We start from the raw sequence: 23,009 nt of genomic DNA, 5'->3' as shown, positions 1-23,009 counted from the left end.
GCTGTTATGTGGGTGCATAGTTCAGGGAACTGCAATGAACTTTCACCTTTATGAGCCTGGAAGGGAATCAGGTTGGGATTTCCTGAATTTGCTGCTGAAGTGCTCAGATGCTTAGGAGTGAGAACTCTGGTAAGCTCTCTAGGAGTTAAAGAGCAAGTATCCACTCTTCTGGCTCTCAGAGAATAATATGAGTCAATTTTTTAAGAGCAATATTGATTTGACTTTTTAAAAGTATAAAAGTATTGTTCTGGGTCTTGTGCTATTCTTGCCACGTTTGATTTGCTGGTCTCAAGCCTGAAATCTGCCAGCCGTTTGTGCTGGAGACAATCCTGTAACCGAATTGCTGTGGGTACCACTTTGAACTTGTGGATTTCAACCTCACTGGCACTGCTGGACAACCCTTTGATTTACTCCTAGGTTTTCTTGTGTACTAAGACCTAAGTAACTATTTGTATATCTTTACGGTTCTTCTCTGTCTCTTGCCTTCTCTTCACTGCTTATTTTACCTCCTTCTTCACAGATGAAATTGGTGGGTGGTGGGCATCAACTCTGAGCTCCTTAGTGTCTGTTACTCTTGTCTGTGCCTGTACTTATCTGATTTCTGATTGCTTTCCTTTGATCTCAGAGGAAGAGGGTTTCTTTCTAAGGCTCACCTCTCCCCATATTATCAGCATGCAGGCGGATAATGATCCAAACAAAACAAAAAAACCTCATCTTCTCAAATGAATCTGCTGTTCCCTGGTGTTTCTTTTTCTGTTCTATCACTAATTTCCATGTGTGATTATATTTCCTTGCATTGCTTCAGATAGCACCTGTGTATTTATGGTTTTCAAAGATGTGTACATAGCTCCTGTTTCACTTGAGCTTCAGGTCCCAGTTTTCATCTCTGTACTGGATGACTGCATATTGATATTTGGACCTCAAACATGGTTATCTGTTCCTTCCCTTTTGTACTACCCAGAGCCCCCTCAAGCATGTATGTAAACATTCCTCCCTAGAAAATTGGAGGAGCATCTTTTTTTTTTTTTGGCAATACTGGGGTTTGAACCCAGGGCCTACACCTTGAGCCACTCCACCAGTCCTTTTTGGTGAATTTTTTTTTTTTTTTTAATAGATAGCATTTCTTGAACTATTTGCCTATGCTGGCTTTGAACCGTGACCCTCCTGATCTCTGCCTCCTAAGTAGCTGGGATTACAGGAGTGAGCCGCTGATGCCCGGCTGTCTTCTTGCCTCCTTGCTTTGTTTTCATATATCCTGTTGTTGCTACCTCACATCCTTTTCTGTCCTCTTTGACAGAAGATCAGCTCAGGCCGTGGGTATGTTTGTCCTGAAGAGTCAGCCGATGCTCAATGGGCCTCCTGACCTCTGGGCCCTGCACTCCACCAGTTCACCCTCCACATTGCTGCTATGATTGGTTCCATTTCTATCATGTCACTTATTTTCTTTAAAAGGCCTCCTCAGCTCCCAAACACTTGGCATGATGAACAAGACCTACCTACCAGGCCCTCTGTATTGTGGGCTTGTCATCTTGAGCCTCGTGTCTGAACCACAGCAGACTGCAGTTAAGTAGAGTATGATGCATTCAGTAGACTATAATGAAGACAAAAATGACTACAGGTTGCTGTAGGAGCACTTCCCTGGGAGGCCGAGGAAATTCTCTGTCCATAGGCACTTCGTACTTAGTACCCCTCCACTTCAGCCCCACCATATTTACATGCTTAGAATGGTCTGTTTTTTTGTTGTTGTTTGGTTTTTGTTTGTTTGTTTGAGTGGTGGTGGTGAGAAACCCAGTATCCAGAAGGATTTTTGGTATGGAAGATGGCATGACAAACTGGTGAACTCTGAGTGCAATAAAGGGAAGGGAAAGAGCTGTGCAATATTGGTTGTGGGTGTGGTTTATTGAGTGCCAAACACATAGTAGGTGCTTAGAAGAGCTGAATGTAGACAAGGAAGCAAGAATGACTTGCGCAAATGTGTGCAATAACCTGGTGCCTTTGGGAAAGAATGTGATTTGGCAAAGCTGAAGAAAGGGCTTCATGAGAGAGCACAGTTGTATCCTGATGTACTTGGGGAACCTTTGGGAGAGGTAACCTGAAAAGATTTTGAAAAGTCTGACTTGTTCCCGTCTAAGGCTTTGTTGCTTGTTGTATGTCCTGTCATTTTCCTCAGCCTTAGAAACTCACCTACATCACCAGATCATGCCTAGATAACTGTGTATTTCTCCAGGAATGCTCTTAGCCAGTGGCTAACCATTGTAGCAAAGCCTTCTGCTTCTGCTCCAGTGCGTCTTCCTCTTGATAGCTCCTGTCAAAGTGCCTGCACATTTACCTGTTTGCATGTCTTTCTTCTCTTTCTCAGCCATAAGGATAAGGTTAGAAATGAAGCCTTTTGGTGGTACTAGGGTTAGAACTCAGGGCCTTGCACTTGCTAGGTGGGCACTCTACCACTTCATCCATACTCCTAGCCCTGAAGATGGTTTTGATCCCTGTCTGCGTCCCTCACTCTGGCAGGTGCTGTGGAGGGATGTACTTTGAGAGGGTTCCCTTTATTCTCCAGATAGCATTGTGGAGAACAGGTTAGACAAGGACAGACTGATGTGTGGAGTTCATCAAAGAATCCTAAGTGAAAGATGAAGCCGAGGGGGTAGATTGAGGATAGTGTTTTTTTGTATGTTTGTTTGTTTGTTTTGGTGCTGAGATCCAACCCATGACCTTGGGCATGCTAAGCAAGCACTTTACCAGTGAGTTGAACTATATCCCGAGCCCTAAGATGACTTGATTTCTGGCCTGGGTTCTTTTTTGTTTAGTTAGGAAATAAAAGGAGCAGGATTTGGAGAAAAACTAGAAATCAGGGTACGGTCTTAAGTCCAGGGAATAGTTCTAGACAGTGGTTGGGCCTAAAGGGAGGGATGTATATGGAGGGACTGCACCAGCATGGAAACTGGAATCATCAGAAGTAGGTGGAATTGGGGCTGGGCATGGTGGTTCACTACTTTAATCCTAGGCACTCAGGAGGTGGATATAGGAAGATCATGGTCTGAAGTTAGCTCCTAGAAAAAGGGTGATACCTTTCAGTCCCCAGTACTGCTTCCCCCACAAACCAAGCAAAGCAAAATGAAATAGGTGGGATTGCTTGGTACAGTGGTTTTCAACCCAGACACTACTTTAAAACCACCTGGGGGTGTCCTACTCTGGACTCCTCCCTTCCTGTGGGAGATTTTGTTCTTTTGTTTAATAAACTACCTTTATACTCAAAAGCAACAACAAATAAGAAACCTGGGGGAGATTTTAAAGAGTAAGAATGGGGATGGGATTCTGATTCATTTGGTCTGCAGCAGAATCAGACTTATTTAAAAATGCTTCCCTTGTGACCATGCTACGCATCTAGTGTGGAAAACTGGTGGAGAGCAGGAAATGGTAGTGTTAGAAACCTGAAGAACTATATAGGATTTAACTCATGCTTTAAAATTGAGGATAAATGTCTCTGCTGTGGCATGGCTAGCTGCTTACCTTCTTGGTACTTTGTACATGTAGCTATTAAAGTAGGCATAACATTTTCTTTCAGTTATTTTTCAGCCAGGCATAGTTGCATATACCTACAATCCCAGCACCGGGGAGGTTAAGGCAGGAGGATGGTGAGTTCAAGGCCAGCCTAGGCTACATAGTGAGACCCCGCCCCATCTCAAAAAAAATCACTTCTCATGAGTCCATTTTTCTTATGACAAGGAGTTCCTTGCCATACCTTATTTATCTTGTCACCACTGCCTTGTACAGTATTTGTTAGGTTTTAGAAATTTGACTGAATCACTTGGAAAATTATGTAAAACAAACCTTGAATTCATGGTTTTGTGAGCTGTCCAGCTTTTCTTTCTTGGCTGCTCAACAGGTCACTAATCAAACCTGCATGGTCATTGTATTTTAAACACACACACACACACACACACACACACACATACACACTCTCTCTCTCTCTCTCTCTCTCTCTCTCTTTATAAATTTATAAATTTAAGTTGGTTAAGATCAATATTTGCTTCTTAAGGTAGTTGAGCTGTAGTGCTAACTACAGAGGTTCAGCCAGGCTTTAGTACGTCCACTTTAAAATACACTTCACTTCAGATGGTTGAGTCATGTAGATCTTGCATTTTTTAAAAAATCCAAATGGCTCTGATTTTAGGCTCATAAACTAGAGGTTTTAAATTGGAACAAAACCCATCAGTTTTCTAGAATATCTTGCACAACTGTATAATTTCCTTTTAACTAAGAAAATGAAGGTAGTATGAAATATGCATTAAGCTCTAGAGCTAGGTAGATCTCACTAGCATTGGTAATGGGAGAGGGAAATGTCCAATTCCCAAGTATTCAATTATTATCAAAGGAAGCACTTGCAATTGTTGATATATTGGTAACAGCCTAGTTTTTCTTGGATCTAACATATAAACCATGGAGTTCTTTGTTCTTTGTCTTTCTGAAGATTTTGCCAGCTACTTCTCTTTATAGAATTTGCTGTTGACAGTTCTTTACTTTCAACATCTAAAAGATGTCATCATGCTACTTTCTTGAGACCTCCAGTATTTCAGATGAGAAATGCGTCATTGTTATGCATGTTTCCTTTTGGGTGATGTGTCTTTTCTTCCCAGCTGCCTTAAGGCTTTCTCTTTGTCTTTAGTTTTTGGATGTTTATGATGTGTCTCGTTGCAAGATTAAAAATTGTAGTACTGGGGGTTGAACTCAGGGTCTCGCACTTGCTATGCAGATGCTCTATCACTTGAACCACTCTGCCAGCACTACTTTCCTTCCTCCCTCCCTATGTCCCTCATGGTCACACTGTGTAGTCCAAGTTGGCCTTACACTCATAATCTTCTTGTCTCAGCCACCCAAGTGCTGGGATTACAGGCGTGTACCACTGCACCTGGCTTGTTACATTAATTTAGATTTACCCTATTTGAGTTTGCTTACCTTCTTGAACTATATGTTTGTCTTTTATCAAATTAGGAAAGTTTTGACCCATTTCTTAGAATAATTTTTCAGTACTGCTCTTTTTCTTGGCTATGATGTGAGTATTAGATCTTTTGCTATTGTCCCACAGGGGATGAGGCCCTGACTGTTCTTTTCATTTTTTTTCAGTCTTTAAAAAAATTTCTATTGTTCAGATTGGGTAATTCTTCTTGTTCTATTTTCAGTTTCACGTTCATTGGTTCTTTTTTTTTTTTTTTTTGATAGGACTGGGGTGTGAACTCTTGAAATAAATATAAAACTCTTATTATTTACTTTTGAAATAAACAACAAAATAGAAAATCTCTTCAAATAAATAGAAGACATAGACAGAACCAAGTGGGCGTCATAGAACTGAAAAATATAGTCAAAATGAAAACCTTATTGGTCTCAATAGCAGGTGAATATAGCACAGAAAAGAATCAGTGAATTTACAGGGCACTGATGGCTCACTCCTGTAATCATAGCTATTTGGGAGGCTGAGATCAGGAAGACCGAGGTTCAAGGCCAGCCTGGAAATGTAGATCAGGAAACCCCATTCCCAAAATAACCAGATCAAAATGGACTGCAGGTATGGCTCATCAGGAGAGTGCCTGTTTTGCAAGTGTGAAGCCCTGTGTTCAAACCCCAGTCCAAGCCAAAAAAAATTATTTTTTCAAGTTTCTTCTAATTTTTTTTCCTGAATCAAAAAAGTAATTTATTCAACCAGTAGTTGACAACTTAACATTTATCAGGCACTGTGATTGACTCTGATGAGACAATGGTGAGAATGAAAAGTTCATTGGAGAAGATAGGGATGCATATGTCAATCAATCAATGCAAATACAAACATAGGCAAGACCTTAGACAAAAGTGAAGGAGAACATTTTAACAAGTAATTGGCAGCTGGCTAATATGCACAGTCTGGAGAGACCGCTACTGAGAGGTGACATACAGACAGAGCAGAGTGACAGCAGAGCCACCCATACAGTGAAGGGTCAGGTGGGAGAGCTTTCCAAGCAGAAAGAATAGCCAGTGCGAAGAGTCTATGTGAGGAACAGCCTTCATGTTCACAGCGAAGGCCATCAGGACTGTCACTCGGTACTGGAAAAGAAAGAGGGATCAAAACAGCACAAGTGTTTCATTCTTTTTATCACCGAATATGATATTATCTGGATATGCCCTATTTTATTTGTCATTAATCAGTATGAGTATTTGGATCACTTTTTCATTATTATGAGTAATGCTGCTTTGAGGATTTGTGTACAAGTTTTTCTCTAGGCATATTTTCCTTTTTCTGTATACTATGGTATATACCTAGTAGTGGAATTTGAGTCGTATGGTAACAGTAGAACTATATAGGTTTCACATTTTGAGGAAATAACACACTGTTTTCAAAGCAACTAGACCATTTTACATTTCCATCACAATATATGAGGGTCTTGTTTCTTCATATTCTTTATTTTTTATTTTCTTTTTTGTTGGACTGGGGTTTGAACTCAGGACTTCAGAACTTATAAAGTAGATGCTCTACCACTTGAGCCACACCTCCAGTCCATTTTGCTCTGGTTATTTTGGAGATGAGGGGGTCTCTAAAATTTTATGCCCTAGCTTCGAACTGCGATCCTCCCGATCTCAACCTCCCAAGTAGTTGGGATTAAGGCATGAGCCATGAGCACCTGGCTTGGTTTCTTCACATTCTTGGGAACACTTGTTATCTGACTTTTAATTCTAGCCATTCTACAGTATGAAGTGGTATTTCATCTTGCTTTTGATTTGTGTTTTCCTGGTGGCTATGATATTAAGCATCTTTTTATATATTTTTAGGCCATTTGTATATCTTCTCTGAAGAAATGACTAATCCTTTGTTTTTTTATTATCTAATTGTAATATTTATTTATTCTGGATACTAGACCGTCAGCAGATGTAGGATCTGCAAATATAAATCTCCCATTCTCTCATGATTTTTTTGTTGTATATTCTTTGTTTTGTTACTGGGGTTTGAACTCAGAGCGTCATGCTTGCTGGGCAGGCACTCTACCACTTAAGCCACATCACCACACTTTGTTTTACATTTTTTGAGGAGTTACTAGGTTTTGAACTCAAGGGTTCACACTTGCTAGGCAGGTGCTCTACCACTTGAGCCATTCTGCTAGCCCTCTTTTTTTTAAAATTTTTTATTTTATTTTATCATTTTTACATTTACTTACATGTGCATACATTATTTGGGCCACCCCCCCCACACACTGTTTTTCTTTTTTAATAGCAGTTTAAGCACCTCTTTTTTTTTTTTTTTTGTGGTTCTGGGGCTTGAACTCAAGGGCCTATACCTTGAGCCATTCCACAAGCCCCTCCTTTTTTTTGTGATGGGTTTTTTTTGGGATAGGATCTTGTGGACTATTTGCCTAGGGCTGACTTCCAACCATGATCCTCCTGATCTCTGCCTCCTGAGTAGCTAGGACTATAGGCATGAGCCACCAGCAGCCTGCAAGCACCTCTTATACAATGTGTGGTTTTATTTATTTATTATTTTTTAAGTTTTTCGTGGTACTGGGTTTGAACTCAGGGCCTCATGTTTGGTGGAAAGGTGCTCTACTGCTTGAGCCACAACCCCAGGCCCCTTGTTTACATTCTTGATGGTGTCCTTTGTTGCACACAGGTTTTTGGTCTTGACGGAGTCCAATTTATCTATTTTTTTCTTTGTCTGGGTTTTACATTTCTTATCTACCGCCTGTAAAAATTGTTTTAATAGTGGTTTCTTTCCTTTCCTTTCTTTCCTTTTTCTTTTCTCATTATGTAACCTAGGCTAGCCTCCAGTTCATGATCTTGCTTCAGCTTCCTGAGTACATGATTACCATGCATGGTTCTATAATAATAGTGGTTTCTAATAAAAGATTTGATGCTCAACTTTTGTTTCTTGGTGGTACTGGGGACTTGAACCTAGCACCTCATGCTTGCTAGGCAGGCGCTGTTACCACTTGAGCCACTCCACCAGCCCCAATGACCAACTTTTTAATAGGGAAAACCACAGAGTTTTAGCTCTTGAGTAACTTTTGATTGGAGGCATAATTTCCCACAATAGAAAGGGAACCTGTTTACATGGGAGAGTGACTGGACTACAGTAAAACAACACTGAAACCACAAGGAAGGTAGAGCTACTGGCCATGCTAATTTCTAGCTTCCACATAGACCCGTTTCCTTCAGATCCCATCTAGCTCTCCTTTCTCATCCTCATCTAGTTGAGATCCTCAGAGACTTGCAGAAAGTGTGCAACTGTGCATGCTACTCATTTATGCACATAAAACTAATGTGTGCATGGATTTTAGGATTTTCTTCTGTCATTTTAATTAGATCTGAAATGGTTGTGAGAGGATAATTCCAAAGAAAATATAATCAACAAGTTAAGCATATTTGCACTAATAACGGCCTTATAAATAATATCATATGGCCTTGAACTCCATTTGTGCCAAAATTGTTGTACATGTGGCATTTTGTTCATGCCAGGCCTAACGTCTGGGAAGCACTATGATATTAGAGTCAGACCTGGGCTCTAGCTTGTCAAGTTTGCCAAGTGTCAACATGTTCAACAAATTTATCTGTGAGTATCTGTTTCCTCCTGTGTAAAGTTATTCCAGGACAGAGATGTTCCTTTACCTGATGATTTCTTGCAGCAAGAATAAGTGATCACAAAAAATGCCTTAATGATAGAGGCATGTGAAGTGGACTGATAACAGGAGAGTGGATTAGAAAAGCAGCAGGCAAAGGAAAAAAACGGGAGGCGAACTTTGTATTTCTAGGCTTTCTAAATATAGTTAAGCCATATTATAACACTAAAATCAGAGGAAAGACTAGTACTTGAATCTAGGAAACAGTTGGCTACTTGGGGTTTTAGTGAGGTCATACAATGCATATTTATTGAGTGGCCATTATGAATGTATTTTATTATGTTATAAACTATGGAGGAATCTGAAAGGGATAAGATTATAGTTAGTGCCTTCCAAGAACATACTAGCTACACTAATAGCATGTAGTAACAGCCATAATTAACTTATTGGAAATTAAGAATCCATTAGTTCATTCAAAAGTTTCTATTTTCAAGGAGCTCATGGTCTGCTGGAAAAACATATTAACCATGCAATGTAAGGAGTGATATGCAATGTAAGGAGTGATATGCAATGTAAGGAATGATATGATAGGGATAGGTACAATGGTAGTAGTAAGGCCATGTCACGTGGCAGAGAGCTGGCAGGAAAGCTTCCCACAAGAGACAGTATTGGAGGTCAGTGTTGAAGGATGACTGGGAGTTGTTGCAGAGAGATGTGCAAAGGGCAGTGAGTGCCTTCAGCAAGTGGGGGATACATCAGGTAGCATTGGGAGGCAGGGATAGTTGGTGAAAAAGGCTAAGGGCTAGACAAGAGTAGGGGCTGGATTGGGCCTTCTTTTGTGTGCCATGAGCATGATAATTTTCTGAGAGAAGTAGAAATTCCCTGGAGAGTTTTGAGCAGGGCAATGTCATAGGCATAGCTGCATTTTAGAAAGATGGCTCCTGGAACAGGGCAGCGAATGAACTGACTGAAGGAGTCAGAACTCAAGAGTCAGGGAGACCAGTTAGGAGGCTGAGCAGCTGTTCTCATGAGAAAGGATGAAGGTGAGAATGGAAGCCAGGCCAGCAAGGAAAGAAGGAGGAGGGGAATTGATGAGAGAGCTGGAGGAGAAGGCAATGTCAGGACTTTTTCAGTTACCTGTGGAGAGGGTAAGGGCAAAGCTTCAAGAAGGTTCCCAGTGTTTAGTTTGGGAATATAAGAGGAAGGGGTTTGTTGGCAGAAGAAATGATGGAAGGGGGAGGAGGAGTTTACCTGTGCTGTTTGGTGTTTGTTGAATTTGACCTGCTTGTGGGACATCCAGATAGCGTACCCCTTGGCCTTTGACTGAGACTTGAGATAAAAGTCTTGACTACAGATTGCATAGTCATCGTAGTAGAAGAGGGGCTGGTTGAAGATGAAGTAGGCAGGTTGTAGATGAGTGTAGGAGGGCTGATAAGGGAACAAAGTATCATAAATTAAATGAACTTTTCTCACTGTGTTTTGATACTTATTTTTAAACAAACTGAATTTGTATGCGTAATTGACATTTTTTCTGCACTTTCTATTTTGTTCCATTGATTACTATTAGTATCAGACAGATAAGATATCTTGTTACCTTATTATCTGTAGGATTTTTTTCCCTTCCTTGCTATGAATTTTGTAATCATTTTGTTGATTCAAAAAATATGTTGGGATAATAATTGAAATTACAAAGTTTTTTTTCACTGCTTCCAGATTACTTTCCGTTTACTTATAGTTCCTTCTTTCTTTCTTTCTTTTTTTTTTTTGTGATACTGGGGGTTGAACTCAGGGTTTGAGCCACTCTACTAGCCCTTTTTTGTAATGGGTTTTTTGAGATAGGGTCTCAAGAACTATTTGCCTCTGCTGGCTTTGAACTGAGATCCTCCTGATCTCTGCCCCGAGTAGCTAGGTTTACAGGTGTGAACCACCAGTGCCTGCTTTCCCATGTTTATTTGTTGATTGTTTGCTTTGTTTCACATGACTTTATAGGTATTTCAAGAAGATGGAGGAAATGATGTTTCACTTGTTGCTTATTTATCTGTAAATTCCTGGCTTTGTGTTTACCCAGTGTTTATGTATCCACTGTGTACTAGATAATGAATAGGTTTGCATTTGTACTTTAAAGGAACTTGCAGTCTACTGGAATAAGGTAACCACAGTATAGTGGACTTTCTGAGTGTACAGACCAAGATGTTTTTACAAGTGGTTTGAGGTTGCAGAAGAGGGAACAGTTGATTGGGGCGGGAGGGTGGGAAAAGAGCAGTGAGAGGAGGGCCCTGAGGAGATGCGAATGAAAGGAAGAAAGGGATGTGCTAGGGCAGGAGCAGGGGCCTGCAGTGGATGGGGTGGTCCTGCAGGGTCAACTGTGCTGGTGGTGAATGGGAGGGAGTGGGGGAGGAGCTGTGTATGAAGGGTGCTGTGCCCTCTGTTCTTTAAAAGTCGTCATACCATGTGACCCACTTGATTGTCACAGCTGCACTGTGGGAACCTGAGGATGTTCCTTTTCCTTGTGCAATGTCACTAGCCTCTCTCTCGTAATTTCTACTCTTAAGTACTGTGAGAGTTTGATTATCATTATCACTGCTTAGTGGATGAGAGACTGTTGCTCAGTGATTATCTAGTGTCACATGACTAAGAAAAATCTGACTGCAGATTAGAGCTCAGGTCTTCTGACTAGGTCTCTTTTATACTAATTCAGTTCCGTCTTCTCCTCTCCTTTTCTAGTTTTAATTCTAAAATTTATGAACCTGGTAGAAAAGGTATAAACTTAAGTTGCTTAATGAGGATATATATTTGAGTAAATTTGCTTTCTTTGTTCTCCTTACTGTGTGGGTGGTTTAAACATTATAAACATGAACTTGAAGAATCTAGAAGAGGAATGGGCTAGCCAACAATAACCTTATTTTATAGGTCTGAGAATAATAGAACTTGGTAACTTAAACTTTTTATTTTGAAGAATGTCAAACATACCAAAAACCAATGATTATATTGAGTTTGCTACCCAGCTTCAACAGTTAACTCAGCAGTCTAATTTCATACATAGCCTTCCCCCACACACCTGTCCTCCAGTATTTTAAAATCAAAACCCAGGCATAATTTCATTGTACTTGAACTTTTAGAAACATTATACTTTGAGTTTAATTTGTGGTCTTATCTTTGTTCACGTCCTCAACATTAGGTCCAAGTCTTTGTATTTGACCAGCTCTCCTCCAGCATAACCACGAAGTTTATGGAAGTACACTGTTCTCTTAGGAAGGAAGTCCCAACTGACTTCAGACATTGCTAGTTGTGTGCCATTTGCTACTTGCTGTCAGCCAATCTAGTGCAGCCTCAGTGTGCAGGTGGAAAAAGGTGTTCCCATGCTGGTGCACTGACCATGATCTAGTATCAGGATGGGTCTTGCTATAATGAGTTCATTTGGGTCAGATTTAAAGTTTCTCCTGAATGGCAAAACTGGTACTCAGAATTAACCTCCTGACAAGTTCAAAGATAAGATATAATTTTTTTACTTTTGCTGTAAGTTGAGAAATCAGCTACAGATTAGACTTTAGATGACTGGCAAGGTGGTGTTGGCTGTTGCTGTTTGCCACATCCACTGGAATTGTGAATGGGAACAGGAAGCTCATGATTAGCCACGGGCAGGAGCTAATGGTTAACAAAGGAAAGGGCATTGGGGGCTGGCAGAGTGGCTCAAGTGGTTGTGTGCCTGCCTAGCAAGCACAGGGCCCTGAATTCAAGCCCCAGTACCGCAAAAAAAAAAAAAAAAAAAAAAGGAAAGGGTGTTGAGATGATAATCACATTCTTGTAATTTATCTTTTGCTGAGCATTTCCTCAGCATCTCCTTGGACTTTGTTCATTATAACCACAGGATGTGTGGTGAATGTGCTTGTAAGTGCCCGGGCCTGTGTGTGTGTGCGCAGTGAGTGTTGGCTGTGGCCTTGCTGACCACCAATCTCCATATCTCAGTATTTGTTGACCATTGCTGGTTTTGATTAGTAATATCTATAAAATTTGCAAAGATCAGGGGCTGAGGATATAACTTAGTGGTAGAGTGCTTGCCTAGCATGTGTAAGTGCCCAGGTTCATCCCTAGCACCGCCAAAAGAAAAAGAAAAAAAACTTGAAAATATCTAAGTATAGAATATAATGTCAGCAGTCTCCTCTTTCTAAAGCATTATTTCTGGGAGTCTGTTTCATTTGGCCTGCTGGGACAGTGCAGTCCTATTAATAGTGATTTCTCAGATATGTTTAGTACAGTGTTTCAATGCATTTTCTTTGAAGATAAAAAAGTGACTAAATATTCTAGTATTCCTTTCTATCTCAGCCTTAGCTCTGTAAATGCCCCAGTTGAGAAAATATTGGTACTGCTAATCTGGAAACGCACTGATTTGGTATTTAAGGTAATAGAGTGTGTGTGTGTATGTGTACTTGCATTTCTTCAATGGTTGAATATGTAAGGGTAGTGGTCAGATCAGCTTTTACTGTAGTTTCTCCTTAAATCAAGGAACTGCTGTTTTTTTTAAGAATTTGAGAAGAATCATTATCAAGTTTGAGAAAATATTAGTCTTACTAACTCGCTTTTTATAGGCTCGCTTCATGGACTCTGCTTAACCTGATAAAAGTTTCTATTAAAAAACAAAGTGTTGTTATCCTCAGCCAGACAAAATTCGCCTAGATGCCCTGGTTCCAGAGCCGATAACTTAAAATAGTTATTGCTTCCCTGAAGTTTTAAACTTCTTTGTCTTCAAAGCTCCCTCCTGATGTCCCCTTTCCAATTAACCAATTGTATAGACTGTGAACCCAAAACCTGCTCAGTCCAGGGGAGAGGCAGCATTACTTTAGACATTAAAGTGGAGTGACTTCTGGCCCAGTGTGTTTGTTCTTTGTCTGTGGCTTACCCTTCAGAAGTAAATTTTGTCTTGCCTATTGACTTCTGAGTTGTGTCATCTGTCTGTCTGTCTGTCTCTCTCTCTCTCTTGTGACACCCTAGTATCTTAAAGATATTTCTAACACAAGGTATGAGAAGAGACCATAAGCTGTGCAGCATCTATTATCTAGAGAAAGGTACTTCTTGGTTTGGTTAGTTACTGATGCTTTTTGGAGGCTTAGTTGTACCTTCTGAGCTGATGCTCTGCCAAGCATGCTATGATAGAGGGTAGGGTATAGATGAAGTCTCTGGGCTTCAGGAGTTTAGAATCTTTTGGAGTAAGTAAATTATACAAGATAAAAATGAGGCTGGTGGAGTGGCTCAAGCCAAGCTGTAGAGCACTTGCCTAGCAAGTGTGAGGCCCTGAGTTAAAAACAAACAAACAAACAAACAAAAAACCATATGGTAAAAAATGGCCTTGGTTTTCTCTAGGTAAGATTTAGAGAAGTGGTGAGCAGAATGTGCAGTTAAACTCAGTTTGTATCTATAAAATGAGAGCCCTGTACCTAGATGTTTCAGGGCCCACTTTAGCACTGATTCCAAGTCAAGAAACATCCAAAGAGGGAAAATGAAGCTTAGTGAAAAGTAATGAGAATGTTTTTGGAGAAGCCAAAGTCTTTTTTTTCCTTCTTAGTATCCCTTACAAGGTATCCCTTACAAGGGATACTTTCCAACATTTTAAGGAGCTGTATAACATACCCCCCTCCCAAATGTGGTAGGGGAGACAATGTTTATTTTAAAATAAAATAGAAAGGAAGACCTGAAAAAAATCACCCCAAATTATGTCCATTGACACTGTCAAGTATTCTGGAATATATGGCAAGTTTTTCTTGCTCCCTAAATTGTTCCTTGGTATAGATGACATTGCCTTATTTGAGTTTTCATGAAACCTGTAAGGTTAAGAAGCACCTTCTTGAAAAGTTCTAGGCCAGCCTGGAATACATAGCAAGACTCTTATCTCAAAAAGCTAAACAAAAAAGGTGCCTGTTCAGTTACTTTGAACAATGAACTACTATTTTGAGGTGATGCTCTATAAGCCTGACCTTAATCAGCAGTACTTTTTGGATGCCTATAAGGATTTTTGGCAGAAACAAAAAAAAGAAACTGAGAAACTTAACAGAGATTTAGTGTTGAATGTCTTGAACCTTTTTTTTAATTATTATTATTATTGTTGTGCTGAGTGGGGATACATTGTGGCATTTATGAAAGTTCTTAACAATATATCAAATATATCCTACTTGAATTCACCCTCTCCACCATTCTCCTTTAGTCTCCCACCCCTTCCCCTGTCTTAAATCTTTTTAAAGAGTTTTGGTTTGTGTTTTTCTTTTTTTTTTTTTGGTGGTGGTGGTACTAGAGTTTGAACTCAGAGGTTTGTGCTTGCTAGGCAGGCACTTTGCCACTGAGCTATTCCTTAAGTGCCCTTAAAGACAGTTTTTAAAAAAACAAACAAACCAGGCTTTGGCTGAGGAATGACATGATCTTTATGTTTTACAAAGCACTCCTCTGGCTGCTGAATTGAGAACAGATTCCCGGACTGGAGTGGAAGTAAGGAACCTGTCAGTAACCCTAGGCACCATACTATGGGAAGTAGAAGGTGTGTTGACAGATGGGTAGATTCTGACTGTGTTTTAGAGGTAGAGCAAATAGAAAATTGGGGGGAGGGAGGTGATCGGAATTGGATATAGGGTATGAGAAAGAGATGAATCAAATATGAATTAAATATTTTAATATTTGTACACACCACCTTCCTTGACCTAGCAGTTCTTCTAAAATTTTAAGAAAATTGTATGTGCAAAGATGTTTTTACATGCAAGAGCATTTATCACAGTGTTGTTTAAAACAACAAGTAAATAATAGTGGCGGATTGGCCAGATAAGTGTTGGTAAATCCTTCTAGTGAAGTATTATGCAGGCATTAAAATGACGTACAAGTATGTTTTTGGACTTGGACAAATGAATTTTTAATACTTTCCAGCTGAGTATGGTGGAAGATGAATGTAATCCCAGCATTCAGGAGATAGAAGTAGGAGAATCTCCAGTTTGAGGCCAGCCTGAGGTACATAGTAGGACCCTGTCCCCAAACCAAAAGAAATTAATAAAAAAATATATAACTTACAGTTTTAGTCTTATGTATTTTTCTGGCACGATACTATGATACTTGGGTTTTTTAAATTTATTTTATTGTTGGGCTGGGTGGGGGTGATACCTGGTTTTTGTCTGTGGTTCCTGTCTCATAACTCCCTGTTATTTCCTAAATGACCAGAACAATAACATATTCAGCCTTTTGTCCTTGGCTCCTAAGGCAGTTTCAGAAGAGCTTTAGAGCAGTGAAGGGGAAAGAAGTCTTTTGCTATAATGTTAGTTGCTGTAACAGTCTTTCTAACCTTCTGCCCTTTTTTCTTATGCTCCTTTTCCTCCCAAAGTCATTGTCTTAGAGCTGGCCATACCAACATTCCCTGTCTGATAGTGGGTGGCGAGGACCCCCAACCCCCCAATTTTAGGAGTGGAGTCTGCGCCGTTCCCTGGAGTAAGTGATTGGGAGGCATGACTGTGTTTATTTATCACTTAATCTCTTAGCATTAGATGATGCTATTTTTGTCTAATCACACATCTACATGGTTGTCCACACTTCAGTCATGCCCATGCAAGGACATCTTCATAAGAACTTCTAGTGGTTCATCGAGTTTCCAAATAACTAAGCTCACACACCTGGAGATAGCCTTGCTTATGTATCCCTTATCTGTATCCTTTCTATTATCCTTTATAATAAACCAGTAAACATGCTTCCCTGAGTTTGGAGAGTTTTTATGGGAAATCAGTGAAACTGGAGATGGGGTGGGGTTTTGGGAACCTGGGTTTATAGCTACTTGGTCGGAAGCACGATTTAAGATTGGCATGCGAGCATATGTGGGGGCAGCTGGTGGGTGTGGACCCTCACCTTGTGGGATCTGATGCTGCCTCTAGATAGACAGTGTCGGAACTGAATTAAATCAGGGACATCCATCTGATGTCCATGTAGAATTGATGGCTTGTTTGTGACCTATGTTGTGAGAGCACTTTAGGAGGAACTGAGTTGGGGTAGGTTATTGGCTCAGAACTGTGAATGTGGGGTGTTTTAGGGGGAGGTTGTTGTTGCATTAGTAGCTTAGACATGGGTCTTGTTAATTTTTTTTCTTTTTTTGGTGGTGGTACTGGTGTTTGAACTCAGGGCCTTGCATTTGCTAGGCAGGTGCTCTACCACTTGAGCCATACCCCAGCCCTGATCTTGTTAAGTTTTGATTGGTGACTATCCTGTGTCTCTGATTTCAGAGAGGTAGTTATCTTGTGGTTGTACAGTTGACTTACCCCAGAGCCTTGTGGGAGGTTGGCAAGCACTACCACTGAGCAGTATCCAACCTACAATTGACTTTTAAATTGTTTCTAGGTAATTTTTGAAAGAAGCTGAGTCATTTGTCACTTACTGAATTCTGACAGGTATCAGAAGTTGGCAAGTTAAATGTAATTTAAAATATGGATAGTACAAAATTTTTCAAAAAGCCTTAGCAATTTAGAGTAATTTCTTTGTGATTACTTCTCTGCTATCACACGTGTTCATGAAGTTCTCTAAAACAAATGGAATGTATTAGTCATTCCTGTGTAATTATCTAAAATGGAATCAGTCATTAGAGTTCTTTACAAGTACTTCTCTTTGTTTTACTGTGTGAGTTTAGTTTGCTTTGTTCAGATTTAAATGTTTCTTTAATTTCATTTAAGTGCTCATAAGAGAAAATGTGAGATTATTTTTCTAGGATCATTTCTGTGTGGATGTTGGGTAGAGCTCATTACTCACTTCCTGTGTTCCTGTCACTACTGGCTCCTCTTCACTAAATGATGTTTGGTCGGAAACATTACTAACTGGAAGATTTAGGTTCATAAACTCTCCTGATTTTGTCTTCCCCCATGTGTTTCCCACGAGAGGCAGCCATCCATTTTTTTTCCCCTCAAATTTTTCTTGATTTAAAAAAAATGGAAAACTACAATATAGTAAAATTGTCTTTTTGTACACAGTTCTATGACATAGTTTTCATGTTTTACAGTAGAAAGTTGTTTGTTTTTGAATTGGGATCTTACTGGCCTTGAACTCCAGCAATCCTACTTCAGCTTCCCAAGTAGTTGGGACTCCTCATGTGGCTGTGAAACTAGCTTCTCATTCAGCATAATGCCTTTGAGATTTAGCCAGGTTGTTGCATGTGGTAGGAGTTTGTTCCTTTTTATTGCTGGGTAGTGTGCCAGCAGTGCATGCATCTCAGCTTATCTAAATTTACCCATTGAGGGACAGTTGGCTTGTTTCTGGTTCTTGGGGTGAGAGCTGCTGTAGGGATGCTTGTGTAGGCTTTGTGTGACATAGGTTTCATTTCACTGGGACAAATTCTCAGGAGTGTAACTGTTGATGCACATGGGAAGTGGATGGCTGTTAGGCTCTACCAAACTCTGCAGACCTTCCCAGCAGCAGGGGGCGAGGGTTCATTCATCTTTGTCTTCATCACCACTTGATAGTGTCAGGGTTGTGTATTTTAGCCACTCTATGTAGTGTTTCATGGTTTTCAACAGTAATATTGGGATATAATCAACGTACCATAAAATTTTTCACAATCTAGATTTTTTTTGAATATTTTTATCACTTCACAAAGAAAAGTGGCACCAAATTTCTCCTCCTATCCCTAGGCAACTATAGATTTGCTGTTTTGGACAGTTCATATAAATGGTGTGGTCTTTTGTGAATGGCTTCTATTATTTGCTGAAATATTGTAAAAACTATCCATGTATTTGTTCCTTTTTATGGCTGAATAATATTGCATTGTGTGGCTGTACTATGTTTTGTTTATCCATTTGTGAGTTAATAGACATTTTGGTTATTTCTGTATTTTGGCTGTGAACAAGAATGCTATGAACATTTGTGAAAAGTCCTCTCAGGGAGAATTGTTCAGGTACGTGGTAACTGTTTAACCTTTTGAGCATCTGGCAAACTGTTTTCTCAAGTGCTGCACCACTTTTCAATCACTAGCAGTTTAACAGAGTTTCTCATGTCTCCACACCTCCCCCAATACTTCGTATTGTCTGTGTTTTTGATTGTAGCCATCCTGTGATCATCAAAGTATCTTACTGGTATTGATTTGTGTTTTCCTAAAAACTAGGGAATCTTTTCATGTGCTTGCTGGCCTTTTTATATCTTCTTTGGAGAAATGTCTTTTCTAGTCCTTTCCCCATTTTTAAATTGGGTTGTCTTTTTACTATTGAGTTGTAGAAGTTCTTGATATATTTTTTGGATAAAAGTCTTTTGTCAAATATATGATTCACAAATATTATTTCTTTTTGGTTTGTCTTTCACTTTGTTGGTGGTGTCCTTTGATGCACAGAACCTTTTCATTTTAATGAAGTCCAATTTATCTATTTTTGTCTTTGCAACTTACAATATTGTATCTAAAAAACTGTTGCCAAACCAGAGGCCACAAAGATTTACAAGTCTTTTTTTTTTCCTAAGAGGTCTACATTTTTAGTTCTTAAATTTAGATGTATAGTCATTTTGTTAATTTTTGTGTATGGTATGAGGGTAGGTAGCCAGTTTTTTCTTTTGTATATGGATATTCAGTTATTGCCACACCATTTGTTAAAAGAGTGCTTGTTCTTCCCTGAATCGTCTTCACACTGTTGTCCATAAATGCAGGGTTTTATTTTTGGACTCACAATTCTGTTCTATTCATCTATAATACCTACTTTGGTGCTAGTACTACATTGTCTTTGTAAAAGTTAATTGGTATCAAAAATGGAGTCACTAGTGTCAAACACTAACAAAATGGAGCTGGGAGGTCATGAAGGAGGGGCCCTCATGCACATATGCCTGTAATGGGAATTAACCACTTGACAAGGACAGTTGCCTAACAATGGCTGTCTCCACCAAGGAGCTAATGTCAGCTCTTTCAACAAACCCCTGGAGCCACTGGTCATTATTGCAAAATGGCAACCTGAGTTTCTCTTTTTTGTCTTTACAAGCTTCCCCTTTTTCTCAACCCTCTTGGATGTGCCTGTGGTCTGCCACTTGACTGGATTGCAATTCCTGTTATTCCCAAATAAACTCTTTGCTTAGAGAGTCTGTCTTTCTATTGATCATTTTAGGTTAGCATCTTCATTACCTTAGCTTTGTAGTTTTGAAATTAGAAAGTATGAGTCTTTCAACTTTCTTTTCTTTTTTTCAAGATTGTTTTAGCTAAAGAGAGATTTTTATAAACCCAAATTAAATCAACCTGAATTAGACCAACTCCCTGGTTAAAAGTTTTAAATCAGTTCCATTTGATTATGTACAATTTCATATCCCTATCTTGATCCAACCTCTGTCCAGGTTCATCTCTCATTCACTTTCTGTCTTGCCCCTGGCCTTGTAGCTACTTTGACCTACTTCCCGCTTCTGAAAGCTTTGTAATGCCTTCTTATTACAAGCACTTTTGCATATCCATTTACTTTTCTTTGGAATGCTCTTTACTTCATTCTACCTAAATCCTACTAATCCTTCAAATTGCAGCTTAAGTTCCATTTTATAAGACTGTTCCTGTTAATGTTCAAAGTATTGATTCCTTAATATTCACATTCATTGTAGTGTATTTGAGAAATATAGCTGGATGTTGTGGATGTGCCTGCGATCCCAGCTTCTTGGAGAATTGTGGGGAACAAAATTGGCTAGACCGTTTCTCAGAAACAAAACACCAACAAAAGGACTGGGAACATGGCTTAAGTGACTAGCAAGCGTGAGGCCCTGGTTTAATCCCCAGTACTGCAAAAGAATATATAAATAAATAAATAATATATAAAATACATATTAAAGATACACACACACACACACACACACACACACACACACACACACATGTGTACAAGGAAACCAGAGGACAAGTATTTAATATTGTAGGGACATCTAATGCCAGCTTGTTATTTGGTATTTTGGTCCTTGTTTTCTTTTTGTCTGGGAGCCTACAGAATGAATCCCCACATCTTTACCGTTGCCAGGATATGTCCAGACTGGATCTATCGTCATTTGTTTTGGTTGAAACATAGGCCTCAGCTCTATAGACTAGTATTTTTTTCCCAGTTTAAGAAGTTGGTTTTTTGTACTCGTAATATAGTTTTTGTTTTGTCAATCACAATGTTACTGCTCTAGGGTTGAGCCTTAATTCTCTGTTTTCTATATTACTCTCTTTTCTTGCCATTATTTTTCTTGCTGCCCATGCCTTTTAGATGGAATACTGGGATAGCATCCTAAGTGTGTCTTTCACATAGTGGATGCAGTTTTCTGTTTAGACATTTCAGTGCTGTAGTGCTACCAGTTATCTTCACTAATGCTTTTTTCTTCCTAGTCTTTTCTTATTAAGTAAAACTTTTAGTCCCAATCTAGTTTTTGTGATTCTTGACTGAAGCTTTATGCAATGTCTGGCATATTAATATGTGCTCAGATAAATCAAATGGACAGAATGCATGAATAAACAAAAACCAGATCTTGGCTGGTGTATCCTACTGAGACTATTCAAATATTTTTCTATTAATGTATTCTTTAAAAAAACCAAACATCTGTAATGAGGTGTGATTTATATATCATAAAACTCACCCATTGTAAGAGTACAATTCAGTGATTTTTATTAGATTTTATAGAGTTGTGCAACTGACAGCTGTCCAGTTTTAGAACATTTTCAGTTACTGCAGAAAGTCACAGCATGCCTCTTTACAGCTAAATCCTTGCTTGTGATCTGCTTTCTGTCTCTGTAAATTGCCTTGGGTGGACATTTAATATAAATGTATGCTGATATTACTGCGTGAGTGTATATGTATGTACACTGTTGCAGGAATCCCAAGCTGAGACATGGAACACTGAGGCAGGTTAGCATGAAGCAACATTTTATTGTGCCAGCACAGACTCAGCAGACTCATGTCCAGAGACTGAGCCCCGAGAACAAAGAGGTCTCACCTTATATATCCTTGCAAGCATGTTACAGAAGCAAACAGCAAAGCTTAACCAGTATATGGTTGCATGTGACTTTATTGGCTATTTCATTCCCCCAGTGCTATGTGAGCTTCTTCATGTTTCAGTTCTTTAAGTTTTATCTCTCTGCTATGTCATCCCTTCTCCCTGCAACATTATCAGAACACAAACTTGTCTGTTTCTTTTCTGGTCTCCCTCCCTGCTACACATCACATGCACATACACTTCTTAAAGTATTGTTATTATATATAACAATTGGCATATACTTTCTTATATAAAAACAACTTTTAAATAAAGAATTCCCATATTTAAGTAAGGCATGTATGTACTTTTCTAATAGTTTTCATTTTTAAGCTTGGCTTTCTAGATATTGACTCCCTGTCTCTATAGCTTAGTGACCAGTAGACAGCCAATGCTGGAACATGCCTGTGCTCACACATCTGGGATCATGAGGCTTTTGTCCTTTTCCAATAGATGTGGGCATGGGTGAAGCTCAAAGCATACATGTACCACATTTTCTTTATCCATCCATCAGTTGATTGGCACCTAAGCTGATTCTGTATTTTGACTTTTGTGAATTGCACTGCTTTAAATGTGCAGCATTTGTATGTTGACCTACATTTCTTCAAATATTTACTTCCACTCCCATGTCTTTGATCATAGTGTATCTGTAGCTTGGAGTGACTTGTGTGTCCAAATCTTATCTGTCCTTGCAAGGGCTAAGTCACAGTCACTTATGCATAAGCACCCTGTACTTCAGCTCTCCTGTTTCCTACTGTGCTGTGCTGTGTCGTGCCATTGTGCTTTGCACAGTTCTTATGACTCAGAATGCCCCTCCCTCCCATTTTCTGTAAGGCTTTTATAGCTTCCTCAGGTGGACTTACACGTGCCCTTCATTATGCAAATTGTCCCTGTTGGGGCATTGATCACATTTTCCTGTCATTGTTTCCACATCTGTCTCCCAGAAGACTTTTCTGAGAGCACAGGTCCCATACTGCTGTCCTCAGTCAGGCTAGGCACCTGGCCTATAGAACCTCAATAAATTATGGGACAAATAAACAGAATCTTTGTCAAAGATTTGGAAGTGTGTTTTATATTTCTTCTGTAATTTGTCTTTCTAGCAGAATGTGGAGATAATGTCTGGGTATGAAGCAAATTTGAATATAAGTAGACTTAGATTGGACTCCAAACATTCTTGGGCATATTACGTATTTGCTTGACTTGCTGATAAAAATAGCTTTTATTTATTTTTCCATTCATTGCCAGATACATAGCTTCAGATTTGTTACACTAAGAAAAGCTGTTCCTGGGCAGGGCATGGTGGTGCATGACTATAATACCAGCACTCAGGAGGTGGAGGCAAGAGGATTACAAGTTTTAGGTAGCAAGACCCTGTCTCAAAAATACAGAAATAAAAAATCACCATATGTAAACAAACAAAACAAAACCAACCAACCAAGCCAAGTCAAACCAAACAAAACAAAGTCTTTTCTGATTATA

General features: G+C 39.4%; 1 protein-coding gene across 3 annotated transcripts in view; it reads left to right on the top strand.

The window, feature by feature from the left end:
• Positions 1-23,009, top strand: part of Tpst1 (tyrosylprotein sulfotransferase 1) — a 153,805-nt gene that overhangs the window by 63,961 nt on the left and 66,835 nt on the right. The gene's annotated exons all lie outside the window — the stretch shown is intronic.

This window comes from Castor canadensis, chromosome 6, assembly GCF_047511655.1.
Source record: "Castor canadensis chromosome 6, mCasCan1.hap1v2, whole genome shotgun sequence".
Classification (NCBI taxonomy): domain Eukaryota; kingdom Metazoa; phylum Chordata; class Mammalia; order Rodentia; family Castoridae; genus Castor; species Castor canadensis.
This window is presented reverse-complemented; position numbering and strand designations above follow the sequence as displayed.